Source organism: Mobula hypostoma, chromosome 4 (genome assembly GCF_963921235.1).
Source record: "Mobula hypostoma chromosome 4, sMobHyp1.1, whole genome shotgun sequence".
Taxonomy (NCBI): domain Eukaryota; kingdom Metazoa; phylum Chordata; class Chondrichthyes; order Myliobatiformes; family Myliobatidae; genus Mobula; species Mobula hypostoma.
Genome location: NC_086100.1, coordinates 132,103,259 through 132,122,183, shown reverse-complemented (window position 1 = coordinate 132,122,183; position 18,925 = coordinate 132,103,259).

The following is an 18,925-nucleotide window of genomic DNA, read 5'->3' as shown; positions in this document are numbered from 1 at the left end:
CAAAGAATGCTTAATCAAACAGCATATTTACAATATTATGCAAATATTAAATATGCAACAAGCGTGTCATGTTTTCCTACTGCTGTTTTGCTGGGATGGAGTTCAATCAAAGGGCCAGGTGAGCTCTAGCTGACATTTCACCCTCATGATACATGCAGAGCTATGCCATGCATCATATCACTCCACTGAATTGCAAAGCTAAGTGATTCTTTGTTACTTCCTTAGTTTTACTCAACCTTAATGTTTTTAATTTGCTTGCATCACTTAAGGTCTAAATATTGACACCTGAAGTCTAACTACTGCTTGTACTCTTCCACTTCACAATAGCAAGACCTGGAATTCATCTGAATCTGCAAGTATGTAAAAAGTGGAGCTTGTCACGAACCTCGTGACAGGAATATAGAACCAGCAGAGATGGAAAACACTTTGGAGTCCAGTATTGCTATAAACTAATAATATTTATTAGTAACTATGCAATACAGTAATATAAATGTAGATAAATCAAACAGGTTACCGATGATTACATAAAAGTAAGTGTGGAATATATATGTATGAAAAAACCAAGCTTCTTTAAGTCTAGGGGTAAAAAGATACAGTCTTATGATGATGAGTAAAGTTCAGTTTAGTCCAATTCGTGGTATTGAGTTGAGTAGTGATGGAGAGAGAGAGAGGGAGAGATTTGAGTCTACAGGTGAGCTGATGCCGTCAATCTTCTCGTTGTCCTCGAAGTCCTTCAAAAGTCACCGACTGTGACTTTAACAAAGGGGACCGGTTTTCTGTGGTGGAGCTATCCCTCAGGCAAGGGTGGACACATGGACAACTCCCCACCAGTCAACCCTTTTCCTCTTTCCACTGTGTTACATACCCCGTAACTGGGTTGCCAAACCAGCAGAAATGGACCACTTAGTTGGAGTCTGGATAACTGGAACTAAGAAAGTTTTATTAAAGAAACAAGTAACACAGTACTCTAATCATAAGGATATAAATGCAACAGGTTAGCAATGATAAAACACACATGTACACAGAACTAGGATAATAGGAATCAATCAAGCTCTATCGCAGTCTAGGGGTAAAATGATCAGTCTCAAGTGACGCAGAGTTCAGTTCAGTTTAGTTCAGTTCGCAGTAATCGCTGTTGTGCCATTGGAGAGAGAGAGAGAGCGAATGCAAATTTCGATTCAAACAGACCTTTGATGTTCCTTGCAGTTAGCTTACGCGTGAGCCCTTTTAATGTCTTCTGAGGTCACCGACTGTGACCCCTCCGTTCCAGATACGATAATTCTTCCGCGGTGAACCAGGCACCCAGGCAAGGGCGGACACACACACACCAGGTTCCCGCCGATTGTACCTTTTCACTCTGTGCGTCTATGGTCGGTCCCACGCCCAGACCTCCAAACTTCCACCAACTTGTGGGGGCACACCGTACTTCCAGGGTCTCGTTATCTTGTGATCTCGTGGTGTCTGTCTTGCCTTAGCGAACCTGTTCCTTTTATCCCCCTGCTGGGGTATCGCCTGTCCATCAAACTTCAAACAGTTCAGGTTCAAAGCAACCGGTCTGTCAATACTCGGAACTGTGTCTCTTTTCGTTAATCTCTCTCCTCTCTCATTAACATTTTGAACGCTCCTCCCTTTGTCTCTCTTATCTCTCTCATCAGCATCAATCTTCTGATAATTTGATTTTTCGTCACAACTGCAAGAGCGACGGATCGATCCGCCTGATCGATCCTCCAAAACCCACTTTTCCTGCGGGCACAACAATGCTCATTCAGTGTCCAGAACATGTGTCTGAAGTCTGTATCATCTGACCTCCTATTTTATCTTCCCATGCTGAGCATCAACTGTCATTCAAATAATCCCTCCTTCCTCTCTCTGTGAAGTAATGCATAAGCAGGCAAAAGTCCTTGAAGAAGTTTCAACTGCCTGCCGAAAATCATAACATCAATTGTACATTTAATAACACCTTTGGTCACCATAACAACTTATAAGCTGCTCAGTGCTATCTCCACTTCAACAGAAATCCAACAGTTAACCAGCTCTTTCTCTTTCCTTAAAGTGACAGTCCAACAGTTAGTTTTTGTCACTCTCTCTCTCTTTCAAACAAGCTGTTGGTGTTAAATAACTCTCTCTCTCTCTTTTCAAAAGCACAGTTAATAGGGGTAATTCAGGACCCCGTCACAAGCTACAGACTAGTGCCAGGGGAGTGTGTGTGGGAGGGGGCAGGATCAAAGGCAATCAGTTCTACTGTCCCATTGGCAGGGTGCCTCTGCATGTCATAAGAATTGTCATTATAGTGCTACATAGTTTTCTGAAGTACAACTAATGCAAATATATAGCATGGTTCAAGTACTATGTCTTGTGATGGATAGAACCACTGTGGAGAACGTAAGGAAAATTATAAAGACAATATCACTGAATAAAATATGGGACTAAGTGAAGTTTCTTGTGAAATTGAAGCTCTTACCATCAGGAAAAACAGCTAAATAAGAAAGTCATGTGAAACAAGCAAAATTATGATCAATTTTCAGAAGGTAAATCCTTTCCTTCTGGTCAAACACTTGATGAACATAAGGAACAATTTAAGGACTTATATCACAGTCTTTAAAAACACAGAAATACTGAAGTATATCTTTTTAAACATGATCTTGAGGGTCATGAAATCCTGACAAAAAGCAGTGGTGGATGAGAACTTAAAGCCACTTTTAAAATGGGTGTTAATTCATATTTGCAAATGTAAAAAATGTACTGAAAATGGTGGGAGAAATTCATAGGAAGGAACAGCGTGGTAGAGGTTTCAGAGAGCTGGCATAGTCACAATCACCATTTGTGCTATAAAATTTTATGATTGCCTGATTCTAGCTTATGTTGGTGTTTGCCAGGCTTTGAGAAGTTCCAAGGTTTTTTTAAAAATTTACAATTACATATGTCAATGCTGGCATGAGGTCATAGATTCAAGTCAGCCAAAGCCCTGCTCATTTACTTAACAACTGCACAACACTGGCAAAACAAAATATTGCCTCTTGAATCTAGGGACAATGTCATCATTATATAGAGCAGAGGGTGGATTTTGCATCTTTAAATTACTTCAGTAGAACCATATTTTGGAAGGACATAACAAAGCATGATATTCCATGATTACCACATGAGATCCAGGAGGAATCTCTAAGCTAGCTCTCTTGACAACCCACAGTATTCAGTGCACTGTTGCCCATTAAAACCCAATATTGCACATTTATGTGTGATTTATCTGTCATCAATATCTATGAATTGCTTGATATTGTTAACTTTGTATGACTAGAAGTTAAAAGACAGCATTTCAATATCTAAGTACTTTGTAAACCACATCTCTTTTTCTTTTAAAAGGTGGCTATGTGCCAAACTGAAATAGCTATTGGAACCAAACCTTACAAAAATCCTTTGCTGGGGTATGCAAGAATTCCAAAACCAAAGGAAATCCAGAAAATAAGAGCATAGCAAAGCACCAAAATCAGCTATGAAAGATAAATAGTTTTGAAAATGAATATTTTATAATTACGAATAAACTCTTCTTGGGTTTCCAGTTGGGTACAGGCATTGATTATAACCATGTTTCAATGACAAATTCTGCCATATTTTTCAGGGATGGCGCTTGGACTTGTCTAGTCTGGTGGTATTTATACCCCCGCAGTCCACCTCTCCTGATTAGATAGTCCACATCCAATCAGGTTTCCACTCTCCCACCTTGTTTACAATCAAATTCCAGTTCTATATTAGAGTCAGACCTTTGTTTTTGTTAAAATTATTTTCCTATAGTTTCATTTCAATGGCTTTCTTTACCAGGCAGTCCCAAAAGCCATTGGTGTGGCACAGTAGTTTTGTGCCGATGAAGTCAATCCTACGGCCAATGTGAATGCAATGTTCTACTACCGCCGATTTCTCTGGGTAACCCAAATGGATACACCTCCTGTGTCCTTGAAGCATTTTTCCACTGTGCATCCTGTCTGGCCGACATATGCTGCTCTGCATTCATGGGGAATCCTGCATAGGCCAGCCAACCCGAGGAAAAGAATTTTAGAGGAAATTAATCAAAAAACTAGAGGAAAAGAATTTTAACAAAGATGAAGGTCTCGCTCTAAGTAAGAACTGGAACTCAGTTGTAAACAAGGTGGGAGAGCAGAAAACCTGATTGGATGAGGACTAACCAATCAGAATGGACGGACTACAGGGATATGAATACCACTGGACGAGACACGCCCAGGCACCATCCCTGATGAAAATGGCAGTTTGTCATTGAAACATCGGTTGTAATTGATATCTGTACCCGGATAGAAGTCCAAGAAGAGTTTATTTGTCATGTACACTGGGAAAGCACTAGATCCTTTTTCATATTTTATGTTTGTTTTGTTTTAGTGTAGCGATGCTTCTAGCAAACATAAGCAATTATCTGAAATTATTGAAGAAAAGATTTAGAAGTGCCTCAAAGAAAGTTAAGATTTAAGGTAGAATGTTCACCTGGAAAAGCTCAAGTCCATTTACAACTCCATTTATAAGCTTCAGGAGAAGGAAAGCAGAGGTCCATGAGCCAGTCCTCATTGAGGGATCAGAAGTAGCAGCCTTAAGTTCCTAGATGTTATTATTTCAAAGGTTTCAAAGGTACAATTTAATGTCAGAGAAATGTATACAATATATATCCTGAAATGCTTTTTCTTTGGAGGACATGTCCTGGATCCAGCACGTAAGTGCAATTATGAAGAAAGCATGGAGCACTTCTACTTCCTGAGGAGTTTGCAGAGATATGGCATGATATCTAAAATTTGGGCAAACCTTTTTAGATGAGTAGTGGAGAGTATATTGACTGGCTGCATCACAGCCTGGTATGGAAACACCAATGCCCTTGAACAGAAAACAGAACAAAAAGTAATGGATACGGCCAAGTCTGTCATGGATAAAGCCCTCATAACCATTGAGTACATCTGTTTGGGACCCTGAATGGTAGTGAGGGAGGAGGTGTAGGGGTAGGTATGGCATTTGTTCCACTTGCAAAGACAAATACAGGAGGGAGATCATTTGGGAGTGACGAATGGACAAGAGAGTCGTGTAGGGAGCGATCCCTGCAGAAAGTAGAAAGTGGAGGTGAAGGAAAGATGTGCTTGGTGGTGGGATCTTGTTGGAGGTGGCAAAATTATGATACGAGTGAGGGCAGTGTTGGCAGTAGAAGAAGGAAAGCCTCTTTCTTTGAAGAAGGAGGATATCTCATTAGTTCTGGAATGAAAAGCCTCATACTGGGAGCAGATGCAGCGGAAACAGAGGAACTGAGAGAAGGGGATAGCATTTTTGCAAGTAACAGGGTGGGAAGAATTATAGTCCAGGTAGCTGGAAGAATCAGTGGGTTTATAAAAGATATTAAAAAGTAGTTAAAATGTCTAGAGGTAGAGACAGAAATCAAGAAAGAGAAGGGAGGTGCTGCAAATGGACCAGGTAAATTTGAGGTCAGGGTGAGTTGAGGCAAAGTTAATGAATTTGACAAGCTCAGCATGGGTGCAGGAATAAGCATCAAAGCAGTCATCGAGGTAGCATAGGAAAAGCTGTGGAGCAATACCAGTGGCTTGGAACATCGACTGTTCCATGCAGCTGGCAAAGGGCAGGCATAGCTGGGACCCATGTGAGTGCCCATGACTACATCTTTGGCTCGAACCTTTGCTGTAGAGGCCAGTGAATCACATTTCATAGTGTTTTTGCCATTTGGCTTATGCATCACTTGGGCAAAAGGGAAATTTAATGTGTGTTATATTCATATAGGGAATATCTGTACACCGATGATTGCAGAGTCAGTGCTATAGCCCTGTCATGAGGAGACAGAATGATTGCCAAAGGATCACTGCCAGAGAAATTGTGTGGGTTAGAAATCCCACACATCTAAAAGCATGCCAGCTCAATCAAGAAGAAAATGTTTGTTTTGAACAGGGTGATGGAAGATATTTCGTGCAAACTTAATATCTGATGCAATATCTCAAAATTTAATGTTATGTAAGTTAATGTCCATGTTAAACTACAACACATGCAAACCAGAAAGAACTGTGTCTGCACTGTAGAGTTCATTATTATATACTGTTACCCACGTCCAAACAAATTCCAGGCTTAATCTTTAGTGCAGAGTAGGCTCAAAGGAGAAGTGATTGGACTGGTCCTTTTTTCACAATTCCCAGTTGGAATCTGTAAATTCCAAATCAATACATTCACAAACTAGTTCACATTTGCATTGCTAGCACCAACCCACCCATCATCAAGGACATATATTAAGAAAGGTGTCAGAAGAGGGCTGGTAACATCAAGAAGGATCCCACCTACCCTGCTTAGAGACTGTCTGTCCCACTCCTATCAGACAGGACACTATGTAGTATCCATGACAGGATCACCAGACGCAAAACAGTTACATCTCTCAAACAGTAAGGCTGATCAACCCCTCCACCCCCTAACCCACCACTCCACACACCCCCAATCGGTATTACTTTATCAGTTCCTGTCAATCACTTTATGTACAGATACACATGCTCCTCATGTCACTTATGGGCATATGTATATCATCAATGTTTATAAGCTATCTTAGGTATCTTCCAAGATTTTACCAAAATGTATCATGCACCATAAGGGGAAATAAAACCTTAGATTATGTCTACACAAATGTGGCTGATTCTTACAAAGCCACTACCCACCCCAACCTGGGACAGTCCGACCATCTTTCATTGGTTCTGCTTCCCAAGTATAGCCCGGTCGTTAAACGTGTGAAGCCCACAGCGAAGACTATTAAGATCTGGCTGGAGGGTGCTGACTGTGCTCTTCAGCACCAATTCCAGCACACAGACTGGAGTGTGTTTGCTGCCCATGCCACCACAGACTCTCAGATTAACATTGATTTATGTACCAACTCTGTCCTTGAGCACATCAACAAGTGTGTAGATAGAGTGACATCACAAAAACAAATAAAAGTTTTCCCCAATCAGAAACCATGGATGAACAGAGACGTTCACCTCCTGATCAAAGCCAGAGATTCAGCCTTCAGGTCTGGAGACCGGGAGGCTTACAGCTCAGCCGGGGCCAACCTGAGGAGGGCAATCTCTCAGGCTAAACACATATACAAACAGAGAATCGAGGAGCATTTCAACTCCTCGGACCCCTGGTGCATGTGGCATGGCATACAGGTCATTACAGACTTCAAACCATCTAGTACTGTGCCCCCTTCCAGCTCTGTTTCCCTCCCTGATGAGCCCAATTACTTCTACGCTCGCTTTGACTGAGAGAACAAGGTGGTCACCCTCAAAGCGGATCTCCCACCTGGTGAACTGCCTCTCTCACTTTCCAGCACCGATGTTTGTGCCACCCTGAGCAGGGTGAAAGTTTGGAAGGCAGCTGGTCCGGATGGAATACCTGGCCGTGTGCTCAGAGTCTGTGCAGGGTGGTTGGCTGGGGCCTTCATGGGCATTTTTAATCTGTCCCTGGCCCAGGCAGTTGTCCCCACAAGCTTCAAGATCGCCACCATCATGCCAGTGCTGAAGCATTCCACTGCCACGGGCCTGAATGACTTCCGTCCAGTTGCACTCACCCCCATCATTGCAAAGTGCTGGTTCTATCACATCTGAAATCCTGTCTGCCCTCTACCCTGGACCCCCATCAATTTGCCTATCGCGCCAACAGGTCAACAGAGGACGCCATCTCCACGACACTTCACCCTGCCCTGACCCACCTGGACAGCCCCAACTCTTATGTCAGAATGCTGTTCATTGACTTTAGTTCAGCATTCAATACTGTGACCCCCTCCAAGCTGATCACCAAACTTTGCCAGCTTGGTATCAGCTCATCCCTCTGCATTTGGACCCTGGAGTTTCAGATCCCAATCAGTTAAGATAAACAACCTCTCCTCCTCCACTCTCACCCTGAACACCGGCGTGCCTCAAGGCTGTGTGCTGAGCCCTCTTCTGTACTCTCTTTTCACCTATGACTGTGTTCCTGTACATGGTTCTAACTCCATAATCAAATTCACAGACGACACCACGGTGGTTGGCCTGATCAGAGGGGATGACAAGATGGCCTACAGGGACGAGGTCCAGCACATGGCCATGTGGTGTGCTGACAACAACCAGGCTCTTAACACCCAGAAGACTAAGGAGATCATTGTGGACTTCAGGCATGCTGGGAGTCACACTCACGTCCCCATCTACGTCACTGGAGTGGATCATGTATCAAACTTCAAATTCCTTGGTGTCCACATTTCCGAGGATTTCACCTGGTCCCTGAACTCCTCCATCCTGATCAAAAAGGCGCAACAGCGCCTCTATTTCCTGTGGAGCATCAAGGAAGTTCACCTCTGTCCCAGGATACTGACCAACTTTTACCACTGTACCATTGAGAGCATACTCACCAACTGCATCTCAGTGTGGTATGGCAATTGTCCCGTATCGGACCGCAAAGCACTCTAGCGTGTGGTGAAAATTGCCCAGTGGATTATTGGCACCCAATTGCCCACCATTGAGACCATCTACCACAAACGCTGCCTGGGCAGGGTGAAAAACATTATCAAGGATGCATCTCACCCTAACCATGGACTTTTTACTCTCTTCCCATCCAGTAGGCTGTACAGGAGCCTCTGCTCCCGCACCAGCAGGCACAGGAAGAGCTTCTTCCCTGCGGCTGTGACCCTGCTGAGCCTCACATCACAATGCTAAGCAGTATTGCACCCATATTGTACTGTCTCAGTACTTTTATATTTGTGTGCTGTAGCACTTTTTATTCACAGTTATTTTGTAAATAACACTATTCTATGCATTTCTTGTCAGATGCTAACTGCATTTCATTGGCTTTGTATCTGTACTTGGCATAATGACAATAAAGTTGAACCTAATCTAATCTAATCTATATATATTGTGTTTTTATTATTATTATTATTATTAGTGTGTTCTTTATCTTATTGTGTTTTTTTCTCTGTGTTGCACCAGACACAGAGGAGCAATGATTTCATCTTCTTTACACTTATGTACTGGAAATGACACTAAGCAATCTTGAATCATGAACTGGTAAATTAGTAAATTGATTTCTTATTATAACATGTACCAAGATACAGAGAAACACTTGCCTTGCACACTATTCATATATGCTTGTAGACCAATTCATTACAACAGTGCATTAAGGTAGTACAAGTTAAAACAATCACAAATTGCAGTTTCAGTTACAAAGAACATGCATTGCAGGTAGAAATAAAGCACAAGAACAGAAGAAGGTAGATCATCAGGATAAGAGATCTTTTTTGTCACCATAAAGAACCAGTCTTATAATAGCAGTACAGAAGCTGCCCTTCAGCCTGGTGGTACATGCCTTCAGGCTTTTGTATCTTCTGTCAGTAGAGGGGGGAGAATAAATAATGTTTGAGTTGGGTCGGGTCTTCGATTATGTTGCTGCATTACAGTGGCGGTGAGACAGAGTCCACGGAGGGGAGGCTGGATTCTGCGATATGTTAAACTGTGTTCACAACTCTCTTCAGCTTCTTGTGGTCATGGCTAGAGGAGCTGTCATTTCAAATCATGATTTATCTGGATTGACCCTAAGGCCATAAGACCATAAGAGAAAGGAGCAGATTTAGGACATTTGGCCCTTCAAGTCTGCTCCACCATTTCATCATGGCTGATCCATTTTCCCAATCAATCCCATTTTCTTGACTTCTTCCCATAAATGTTCACGCCCTGACTAATCAAGCACCTATCAACTTCTGCCTTAAAAGCATCCTATGACCTGCCACCACAACTGCCTGTGGCAAAGAAATCCACAGATTCACTACCTTCTAGTTAAAGGTGTTCCTCTTCATCTCCATTCTAAATGGGTGATCCTTTATTCTGAGGCTGTACCCTTTGGTCTTAGATTCCTCCACTAAAGGAAACATCCTCTCCACATCCACTTTACCTAGGCCTTTCAATATTCGATAGGTTTCAATGAGATTCCCCCCTCATTCTTCTAAATTTGAGTGAGTACAGGCCCAGAGCCATCAAGCATTCCTCATATGCTAAACTTTTCATACCCGGAATCATTCTTGTGATCCTCCTCTGATCTCTCTCCACTGTCAATACATTCTTTCTCAGATAAGGGCCCAAACCTGCTCACAATATTCCAAGTGAGGCCTGGCCAGTGCCTTATAAAGTCTCAGTGTTACAAGCAACACACATGAAAGTTGCTGGTGAACGCAGCAGGCCAGGCAGCATCTCTAAGAAGAGGTACTGTCGACATTTGGGGTCTTGGCCCAACGTTTTGGGTATCCTAGAGATGCTGCCTGGCCTGCTGCGTTCATCAGCAACTTTTATGTGTGTTGCTTAAAATTCCAGCATCCGCAGATTTCCTCGTGTTTGCATTCTCAATGTTACATCCTGGCTTTTATACTCTATTCCTCACGAAATGAATGCTAACATTGCATTTGCTATCCTCATCACCAACTCAACCTGCAAGTTAATCTTTAGGGAATCTTGCACAAGGACTTCAAAATCCCTTTACAGCTTGCATATTTGAATGTTCTGCCCATCCATGCTAGTATCTCACCTGTAATACCATGAGCTCTTCTCTTGTTAAATGCCCTCATGTGTAGCTCCTTGTCAAAGGAATTCCACAAATGTACATTCACTGATTCTCCTCTGTCTATCCTGACTGTTATTTCCTCAAAGAATTCCAACAGAATTGTCAGGCAAGATTTTCCACAAGGAAACCATGCTGACTACAGCCTATTTTATCATATGCCTCCAAGTACCTTGAGATCTCATCCTTAACAATCAACTCCAATATCTTCCCAACCACTGACATCAGACTAACTGGCTTCTCATTTCCTTTCTTCTGCCTCCTTTCCTTCTTGAAGAGTGTATCCTTGGACATTATTCTCCCAGCTATAATATTTCAGTTATGATTCTGTGATGCCTACAACCTCATACCTGCCCATCTGCAAATGTGCTGCAAGTTCGTCTACCTTGTCTGGTATACTGCATGCATTTGGATACAACACGTTCAGTCCCGTGTTCAGCCTTTTGATTTTGCAGCACCATGCTGAATTTTGATTCCTAACTTTGTCTGAGATCTTACCAACATCTGCCTCCAAACCCCTTCACTAACTGCTCTGGCATTCTGGTTCCCATCCCCCTCCAACTCTAGTTTAAATCCCACTATGCAACATTAACAAACTTTCCCACTAAGATATTAGTCCCTCTCCAGTTGTGGTGCAAACTGTGTCCCTTCTGTACAGTTCCACCTTCCCTGGAAGAGAGCACAATGACCCAAAAGTCTTATGCCCTCCCTCCTACACCAACTCTTTAGCCACATATTAAACTGTATAATTTTCCTAGTTCTGGCCTCACTAGCATGTCGCATCAGTAGCAATCCTGAGATCACATCCTTGGAGGTCCCGCTCTTCAACTTAGCACCTAATTCCCTGAACTCCCTATGCAGAACCTTGTAAACCGTCATTGGTACCTACATGGACCACAACTTCTGGTTGTTCACCCTCCCACTTAAGAATGTTGAGGACTCGATCCGAGATATCCTAGACCCTGGCACCGAGGAGGCAACATACCATCCAGGAATCTTGCTCTTGCCCACAGAACCTCCTGTCTGTTCCCCTAACTAACAAACTACAACATGCCTCTTCTTCCCCCTTCCCTTCTGAGTGACAGAGGCCGACTCAGCTCCAGAGACCCGACCACTGTGATTTCCTCTGTAGGTTATCTCCCCCCCAACAATGGAAAGAAAAGGTACGTCACATCCGGAGTTTCTCCGGTTAGCGGACTATTTCCCTCCACGCCTTTCTGACGTAGTGGTTTGCCACTGCCTTCTGCCGGGTGAGTTTCCAAAGAGATCACCAGCTCATAACCCAGCACGGGTGGAAAGAATGCAGGGGAGATGGCTGGATTCGAACTCGGGACCTTTCGTCCCGAAGTCCGACACCAATGCCACTACGCCACCAGCTGGGTCTCCCCCGACAATGTCCAAAGTAATATACCTGTTGTTGAAGGGGATGGCCACGGGGATACTCTGCACTGGCTCCTTAACCCCTTTCCCCTTCCTGACTGTCACACCATTTCCTGTGTCCTGCATCTTTGGTGTAACTACCTCTCTATATGTCCTGTCTATCACCTCTTCAGCCTCTCGAATGATCCAGAATTCATCCAGTTGCAGCTCCAGTGCCTTAACGCGAAGTGTTAGAAACTGCAGCCAGATGCACTTCTCGCAGTTATAGTGGTCAGGGATACTGAAGGTCTCCTTGCCTTCCCACATCCCCCAAGAAGAGTATTGCACTATCCTGCCTGTTATTTCTACCTAGCTGAGCCGATATAAAGAAGAGAAGGAAAAAGCTTTTCTTTCCTTTGCTTTCTTTGAGTGAAGCCTCTCTTTGTGGAAACCTTGAAGAACTGAAGCCTTAAGATCACCACTCTGACTATGTCCACTCTGACGACAGCTGCTGCTTATGGCAAAAGAAAGCTTAGGAGCAATGATTATATGATTGAATTCACCCTGAAATTTAAGAAGGAAAAGCTAAAGTCAGATATATTAGTATTACAGTGGAGTAAGTGGAACTATAGAGGCTTGAGAGAGGAGATGGCCAAAGTTGTTTGCAAGGGGACACGAGCACGTAAGATGGATGAACAGCAATAGTTGGAGTTTCTGGGATCAATTTGAAAGGTCCAGGATAGATACATCCCAAAGAAGAAGTATTCCAAAGGCAGGGTAACGCAACCATGGCTGACAAGGAAAGTCAAAGCCAACATAAATGCAAAAAAGAGGGCATATAATAGAGCAAAAATTAATGTGAAGTTACAGGATTGGGAAAATTTTAAAAGGCAGCTAAAAAAGCCAGAAGGGGGAAAAGAGGAAATATGAAGGTAAGCTCGTCAATAATATCAAAGAGGATACCAAAAGTTTTGCCAGACATATGAAAAGTAAAAGGGAGGTAAGAGTAGATATAACACAATTGGAAAATGATGTTGGAGACTTTGTAAAGGGAGACACAGAAATGGTGGACGAACTGAATAAGTATTTTGCATCCATCTTCACCATGGAAGACACTAGTAGTATGACAGTTGTTCAATAGTGTCAGGGGGCAGAAATGAATGTAGCTGCTATTACTAGGGAGAGGGTGCTTGGGATACTGAGAGGTCTGAAGGTAGGTAAGTCACCTGATCCAGATGGACTACACCCCAGGGTTCTGAAAGAAGTAGCTGAAGAGATTGTGGAGGCATTAATAATGATCTTTCCAGAATCACTAGGTGCTGGATGGTTCCACAGAACTGGAAATTTGCAAATGTCACTCCAGTATTCAAGAAGTGAGGAAGGCAGAAGAAAGGAAATTATAAGCCAATTAGACTGACCTCGGTGGTTTGGAAGAAGTTGGAGACACATAATAAATTAGGCCAAAGTCAGCAGAGTTTCCTTAAAGGAAAATCTTGCCTGCAAACCTGGTAAAAATCTTTGAGGAAGAAGCAGGTAGGAAAGACAAAGGAGAATCAGTGAATATTATGTACTTGGACTTTGAGAAGGCCTTTGACAAGGTGCTGCACATGAGGTTGCTTAACAAGAGAAGACCCATGATATTACAGGAAAGATATTATTATGGCTGGAGGATTGGCTGATTGACAGGAAGCAATTGTGAGAATAAAGGGAGACTTTTCTGATTGGCAGTGAGAGAGCTGTGGTCTTCTGCAGGATTTGGTATTGGGACCACTGTACGTCATTGATTTGGATAATGGAAATGATGGCTGTGTGGCCAACTTTGCAGGCAATATGAAGATAGTTGGAGGAGCACGGAGGATGCAGAAGGACTTGGGCAGCTTAAGAGAATGAACAAAGACACGGGAATGAAAACAGTGTCAGGAAATGTATGGTCATACACTTCAGTAAACGGAATAAAATCATAAGGCTATTTTTAAAAGGAGAGTAGATTCAAAATTTCAAGATGTAAGGGGAATTGGGAGTCTTCATGCAGGATTCCTGAAAGTTAATTTGCAGGTTGAATCAATGGTGAGGAAGGCAAAGGCAATTTTAGCATTCATTTTGACAGAACTAGAGTGTGAAAGCAAGGATGTGATGCTGATTCTTTCTTTTTTAGGCACTGGTGAGACCTTACTTGAACTATTAGGAGCAGTTTTGGGACCTTTATTTAAGAAAGGATGTACTGACATTGGAGAGGATTCAGGAAATGAAAGGCTTATTGGATGAGGTGTAATTGGTGGCTCTTGGCCTTTACTCACTGGAATTTAGGAAAATGAGTGGGGATTTCATTGAAACCTATTGAATGTTGAAAGTCCTATATAGAGTGGATGTGGAGAGGATGTTTCTTGGACAAGAAGGTACAGCCTCAGAATAGAGGGATGTCCACTTAGAACCGAGATGAAGAGGAATTTTTTAGCCTGAAGGTGGTGAATCTGTGGAAGGGATTGCCACAGGTGGCTGCGGAGGTCAGGTCATTGGATAGATTTAAGGCAGAGGTTGATAGGTCCTTGATTAGTCAAGGAGTGAAAGGTCAGGAGAATGGGGTTGAGAGGGAAATCGATCAGCCATAATGAAATGGTGGAACAAACTTGTGGGCCTAATTCTGATCCTCGGTTGTATGGCCTTATAGAGCTTTTCAAGGAAGCTACCAGGAAAGTTGATGAAGGAAAGACAGTGGATGGTGTCTACATGGACTTCAGCAAGGCATTTAACAAGGTCCTGCATGAGAGTTTGGTCAAGAGATTTCAGTACCTTGGCATTCAGGATGACATAGTAAATTGGATTAGATATTGGCTTCACAGCAGAAGCCAGAGAGTGGTATTTGCTGTTGCCTATCTGACTGGATACCTATGACTAGTGTGCTGCAGGGATTGGTGCTGGGTCCATTGTTGCTTGTCATCTATATCAATGACCTAGATGATAATGTAGTAAATTGGATCACCAAACTTGCAGATGACTCCAAGATTGTAGGTGTAGTGAACAGCAAGGAAGACTATTAAAGCTTGCAGTGGGATCTGGACCAGCTGAAAGATGCAGATGGAATTTAATACAGACAAGTGTGAGGTGTTGCACTTTGGGACGACAAACCAGGTTAGAACTTACAGGCTGAGTGGTAGGGCACTGAGTACTGCAGTAGAACTCAGGGATCTGTAAATACACATACATATGTAATTCCATTAAAGTGCTGTCACAGAAAGATAGGGTCTTAAAAAGCACTTTTCGCACATTGTCTTTCATAAATCAAAGTATTGAGTACAGGAGTTGTTATGTTAAAGTTGTCTTAAGCTTTGGTGAGGCCTAATTTGGAGTATTATGTGCAGTTCTGGTCATCTACCTATAGGAGTTATCAATACCTCTCCTATAGGTAGATGAGTGATAGAAAGAGTGCAGAGAAAATTTACTTGAGGACCTGAGATCATGGGTTAAGGGTGAAAAGTGAAATGTTTCAGGGGAACATGAAGGGACCTTCTTCACTCAAAGGGTGTTGAGAGTGTGGAATGAGCTGCTAGCAGAAGTGATGGATGTGGGTCCAATTTCAACATTTAAAAGAAAATTAGACAGGTGCATGGATGGGAGGAGTATAGAGTACTATGGTCTAGGTGCAGGCTGATGGGACCAAGCAGATTAATTGTTCGGCATAGGCTTATGTGGGTCGAATAGCCTGTTTTGATGACTCTATGTCTTACGTCTCGATGACTAAATCTACAACAGAAACATGATTCATGTTTGCCAATAACTTCTCCCATACTGAATCCTCCTTTCCATTTTGAACCGCCCTCAACTCCCACTCTTTCTATGGCTTTGGTGCAGAGCTTATTGCTGTGATGTGCATGACATTTGTAATACTTGTGCCACTTTAAAAATTGCGTGATGTTCACAACGCTCTTTTGCCTCTACATTTTTCAGCAAGTTTGGTATGTCTCTGAAGAGAAAGTCAGATTGAGAATGCTGTCTTGATGCTCAGAGCTTTTATTTATTATGAGGTATCCCTATTGATTGAATTACTGACTATATTATAGTATCAATGAGGGATAGTGTATCTCAAATCTCAACTTTATGTGTTCTATTACCCACATTTCAGTGCCATCTCCTTTGAACTGTTGTCCTTATTCTAACCCCTTCATTATTGAACTAACTTCTTTGGTCTCTAACCAGGCCTTCTGCCTGTTTTCTCAGTGAGGTGGCTTCAGGGCCTTCCTCCATCTTCCTTTATACTGAACACTGTGAATCCAACTCACCTTAATCTCTGAGTTCAGGAGTTGACTTTTCTTCCTTAATTTCTCTCTTTTATAAAACCTTCTATTTTCTTTCATGAATTTTGACCTTCTCATTGTACCTAATCTCCAGTGCCAGCTATAGACAAGGTCAGCACAGATCTCCTCCTTTTACCCATCACTATACAAACCACCCATCATGAAAAGCAAATCTTACTCATCCAAATAGACTTTGCAACTTTAATAATTTTTACATCATAACCTCATTTCATAGACTCAGTTCAATGATACTTCTCTATTCCTTTGCAAGCTTGTCTTGAACAGAGAATTAGGTTTTGAAATCGAGAACTTACTTGTGAGAATAAAGAAGAATTTGATACAAAAATGGAAAGTTACATAGGAGGGAGGGGTTAGATTAATCATAGTCTAGGTTAAGAGGTCGCAAAACATTGTGGGCTGAAGAGTCTTTACTATGCTGTGATGTTCTATGTTCTATATTCAGTGTAAACATCTTCATAAAATTCATATCAACCAAGACTGAGTAACTGAAGACCTGTGTTACAGAGAAAGGTTAAATATATTTGGACTTTATTCTCTGGAGTGTAGGAGAATAAGGGGAGATTAGGCAGAGGTATATAAATGTTTGACTGGTATAATAGGGCAAATGTATTCAGACTTTCTCCACTGAGGCTGGGTGAAATTAGAACTGACTGTCATGGGTTTACAGTGAAGGGTGAAATGTCTAATGGGAAACATGAGGGTGAGCCTCGTCACGAGAAGGTGATGAGAGTGTGGAAGCTGCCAATATAAGTGATGAGTGCATGTTCAATTTAGAAACGTAGAAACATAGAAAACCTACAGTACAATACAGGCCCTTTGGCCCACAAAGTTGTGCTGAACATGTCCTTACCTTAGAACTTACCTAGGGTTACCCATAGCCCTCTTTTTTTCTAAGCTCCATGTACCTGTCCAGGAGTCTCTTAAAAGACCCTATCATATCCGCCTCTACCACCCATCGCCAGCAGTTCATTCCACACACTCACCGCTCTCCGTTTAAAAAACTTACCCTTGACATCTCCTCTGTACCTGCTGATTCAACATTTAAGAGAAGTTTGGATAAGTGCCTGGATGGAGGGCTATTGTCCCTCTATACAGGTTGATGGGACTAAGCAGATTAATAGTTTCTTTTCTTTTTCCCTCTCCCTTCCCTCTTCTTCTATTCCTCACTCTGGTCTCTTACCTCTTCTCACCTGACTATCCTGCCTATCACCTTTCTCTAGTACCTCTTCTTCTTCCCTTTCTTTCTCTCCTCTCTTATCAGATTCCTTCTTCTCCAGCCCTTTACCTTTCCCACCCACCTGGCCTCACCTATCACATGCTAACTTGTCCTCCTTCCCCTCACCCATCATTTTATTCCGGCATCTTCCTTCGTCCTTTCCAGTCCTTGTGTAGGGTCCATAAATGCTGCCTGACCTGCTGCGTTCCTCTGGAATTTTGTGTGTGTTGTTCTGGATTTCCAGCATCTGCAGAATCTCTTGTGTTTAGAACCTTGTAAATATCTTACCAATGTTCATTACGACTTGTCTTCTGCACTGCTTTCAATCTGCTTAGTCACTTCCTCAAAAACACAAAATTCAATTAGTGAGGCAGAATTTCAGCCGCACAAAGCCATGTTGACTGATCAGGTTCTACCTTTCTAAATGTGCAGAAATTCTATTCCGTATGATTTTCACTATTGATTTCCCTACCACTGACACAGGACTCACCAGCCTGCAATTAACTGCTTTATCCTTATTTCTTGTTCTAAATAAAGGAATATTATCTAGCCTCCAGTCGTCTGGTATTCACTTGTAGCTAATCTTCATCAGAGCCCAACTATCTCCTCCCTTGCTTCCCATGGCAACCTGGGCTAGATCTCATCCATGACATCTTATATGTTCACCTTCTTAATATTGAAATGCTCCAAACGATAAACATCCCTGTTCCTGAACTCACTATCTCCCATGTCTTTTTCCTTGGTGAATACTGATGAGAAATTTTCATACTGTTGAGTGGAAACTTCCTGAGTGCAGTTTCATTTAAATAGTCCAGCTGTTCCACACAGACTTCACAGAGCAAAGACAAGATCAAATGGCAAGGAGGACTGAGATATCTGGAGACAAAGCTCTTCTGCATGGATATTAATGATCACAGATAAAGTGGATATGAGGTCATCCACAGGATCACACAGCAATAGTCAGACAATGTAAGAACTGAAGTTCTCCACTAGGAGTTGGAATTGTTTAGATGGCTGAAGAACCTCCTTCATGTCATGATAAGTATAAAATAAGAATGCCATCAGCAATGTAGTATCTGTTGGCTCTTTCACATTTCTGCCTTCAAAACCAAACTAATAATAGAGTAACCTTTATTGAAAGCTTCAGCTCTCAACTCTGGTTCAACAATGAATCAAAGGTAATTTCAGCTGGTAGGCACCAATTCGAAATGTAAACTGACTAAAGCTTGGAAGACCAGAGCAGAGCTCATTAGCAGAATTCAAAAACAAGACGATAGAAAAATATGTCATTCAGAAGATAAAAGATGCAGGGTGTAACACTTCAGCTGACAGTTCCACCAGGGGCAGAGCTAATTACAAGCATCTTATGTAAACATGTTTGATTTTAAAATACAACTTGCTCTCTACAAATATTTATGCATGAAAAATATTCACTAATTAATCCTACTTGGTA